Raw genomic sequence first — 3,744 nt, forward strand, 5'->3', positions numbered from 1 at the left:
TGAATAAATAAAAGAAACTCAATTGAAGCAAAAATAAAACTAAAAGGATAATTAATAAATACAATAAATTGCTGAAATTAGAGGAAGGACTAAAGCCTAACGCGCGCGGATCCAAAGGGACTAAAACTGGCAATATGCCAGATCCCAAAGTGTTGCGTTTAAGCGTGGATCGAATTGACTTCGCTTGTAAACTAAAGGAATAAATTAAAAACAAAAGAAAAGGCTGATAGAACTCAATCGCAACGCAACACCGAACAAAAGAACTTAAGGTGCAAATATCCCTCTTTGACCTAGCACGCGGGTCTTAACCAGGAGTGGGTCGGGTCATTGGGTGAAAGCCACCACACGACGTCATATCAATACCATTAAAATTGGTTAAAATGGTGTCGTTCCCAATCTCTTATATGGACTAAGCCAACCGAATCAACAAACACCCATTCTGCTTGTTTTCAAATCCCTAATCCCCTCTGCTAAATGTCGATTCATCTTTACCATGTGAGACTCTTCAAGCCTGAAGAAATCTTAGCCCGAAATCCCTCATCAACTTCGATTTCGACGAAGAAGGGAGAAGAAATCCATGGCTTGCTCGCACGGTAAGGTCCTTTCCTCTTTCACTTTATTTGCTTTCGAAATAAAATAAAATAAAAAATAATACAAAACAAGAGAATAATCACAAAAAGAAAGCCCGGAGATTTAGATCGGAAAATCACCTTCTGATATTGGTTGCCTTTTTTTATTGCCTATTGTGTGTTTCCAAAAAAATACAATGATCGAATGCCTTTCTTTTATAGCCGAAAATGATAGAAATAAATAAGTAGAAAATACAAAATTCTTTCTTTGCTTTCGCATTGGGTATATGCTGTTGTTGCTCGTTTGTTTTTTTTGCAGGTACGGGTGCAAGGCGCGTGTACGGGGGTCGCGCTGGTGCTTGGCGTGAGGCGTACGGAGGCGTGCGTGGCGGTCGTACAGGGCTGAAGGCGCATGGAGGCTGCTGTTGCGGCGCAGGAGAAAAGGGGGTGACCTAGGGTTTCTAAAACTGTTGGGGAAATGGGCCTATTGGGCTTGCTCTGATTTGAGTTTTAATATTAGTTTGGGCTTGTAATAGGTATTAGTTTGTAAAAGGATATTATTCCCTTAAGCTTTAATAAATAACAATTTCATCCCTACTCAATTAGCCTCTCAATTGAGCTGATTTTTCTCAATTAACACTTTATTCTATCACTTTGAACTACTTTACAACTTTTGGAAATCATAATTTCAGCACTAGACTTTAATTCCAAACATTTTCACAATTAGGTTCTAACTAATTCATTCACTTCACTAACTTAAATCATACTCTATTTCTATTCAAGTTCCATCCCAACTCAAATTTAACTATTAAATTTTCAGCTTATTTAACTAGTTTCGAAATTTCCTCAAATTAGCCCTTCAACATAAAATTTATGAATTACTTTACCATTCAATCCTTATTTCATTTCTAACTTGAATTTCTATCAATTTAACCCTTATTTCATCATTTTACTCAACATGAACATTATCTAGAAATCTAATAACTTTCAAAATATCAACTTAGTTTCATCAAAATCTTATTCCAAAGCTTCTAAAACATCAAAATTAAGTAAAAATGGCTAAATTGACTTACCTATTAAACTTCCAAGCTTCACACCTTGAATTTTCCCTTTTCTTCTTTCTTTTCTCTTTTCTTTCTTTCCTTCCCCTGCTCTGTGTTTCGTTTGCTTTGTTTCTTCATTCTATCCTTTTTTTTTCTTTATTTCCCCCTTTTATATATATATACACATATGTATTTATACTTAAATAATAAGTGTTATTTATTTATTCATGTGTATATTATCAGCACATTTGTATTTATTTATAACCATACATTTGGCATTGTTTAATATATATTTATCATATAAAATCTTATAATATAATTATTTAATTAATAAATATCTTTTATAAAATAATAAATATTTATTTAATATCTAATACATGTATTACAAATGTATGTATTTTTATCCATACACTTGTATATTTTATTTACTATACATTTGTCTTTATACTAATTTATTTATCATATAAATATCTTATACTATAACTATAATAAATTAATTTAATATCATTTATTACTAATAAATATATATTATAATTAAAATCTAAGTAAAAATCTTAGATTTTTACTTTATACCGCCTCACTTATGCTATATAGCATAATTGCCATTTTGGTACTTTTTATTTTCTTTTAATCTATAATTAAACTTTTACACTTTATTCAATTTAATCCTTTTATCTAATTATCCTTAATTAAGCTAAATTCACTTAATTAAACTCTAATTAACCACTCAATTAACTTTTTAAATATTTTTGATAAATATTTACGGATTCATTTTTTTTAGTAACGGAGACTTGAAAATACACTTTTTCGATAATCGTAAAATTCGGGTTATTACAAATTAAACTCTAATTAACCACTCATTTTACTTCATAAATATTTTTAATAAATATTTACGAATCCATTTTTCATAAACAGAGATCCGAAATTACACTTTTTCAGTATCTGTAAAATTCAGGTCATTACAATTCTCCCCCTTTAATAAATTTCATCCTCGAAATTTACCTAAAAGAGGTGGGGATTCAGTAATCTCACTGTTTCTTTCGGTTCCCATGTTACTTCCTTAATACTATGACTTCACTTCTCAAGCTAGTATCTCGATCGGTTCTTTTTCTTCATACAATGAATCAATTTAAATTTCAATATCCCTTGTCAAGCTAACATATAAGAGATTTGACCTATATTTTCTGAGCATCACAAATTTTCTATAGCTTCGGAAGTGAAACCAATCAATTCATTACTATCTGAATTCTTTCTATAATTTCAGATACCCAAACAGAACGAGAACTCAACTTCTCTTTTCCAATTAGATCTCAAAATTTTCTTCCAACATCCAACTTAAGAAATACCTCATCACTGGCAGAATACTCGATATGCATAATTTCCATATGTTAAAACTGCTTTCAGCCTATTTCAATCTAATTCGATCACTTTCACTTTTCTTCGGTTTCACAAATCAAACACTTTGCATATTCATTTTCTCACAATATTAAATCAAATACTATGAAATTCTATATTTACAATCATACAGAATTTCATACAATACTGTAAACTATTATTACATATCCGAACTTCTTGTACTTGTTCTAGAATCAGAATATAAACCATGTATTTCAATCAGAAATAATAAAAATTACTATACCATGAATCTGACGATCTCAGAAACCCATATTTTAGATAATTATTAAGTAAGAATTTTATTCATATCGAAATAAATTATACAGACTTTGCCTTATCTTTGACGATTGTTCAAATATCATTTTTCTTTTTCACAGACAGAGATAATTCCAGTCCAAAACCATAGAAATTCTATCCCATTTCCACTATGGTATCATCACTGGCTGTAACAGTTCTGAAGACATCTGTACCTGATATAAACATTTATATGCAAATTCAAAGTATTGCTTTTCTTTTCCCAGTCTTCAACACATCTGTCTCAAATCACTGTACATCTTATTCTTCCAGAATGCATAGACATAGTACTACTATAATTTCATGCAAATTCTCCTGTATAGGTTCTGAATCCCTTTGTTCAACTTTTATTTCTAAATTGCAAACAACCATCATATTCAATCCAAAATGTTTAGTCAGAAATCATCTGTACACTATACCCATATAAAATCCCAAAAATTTAC

Source organism: Gossypium hirsutum, chromosome A05 (assembly GCF_007990345.1).
Source record: "Gossypium hirsutum isolate 1008001.06 chromosome A05, Gossypium_hirsutum_v2.1, whole genome shotgun sequence".
In the NCBI taxonomy this organism is placed as follows: domain Eukaryota; kingdom Viridiplantae; phylum Streptophyta; class Magnoliopsida; order Malvales; family Malvaceae; genus Gossypium; species Gossypium hirsutum.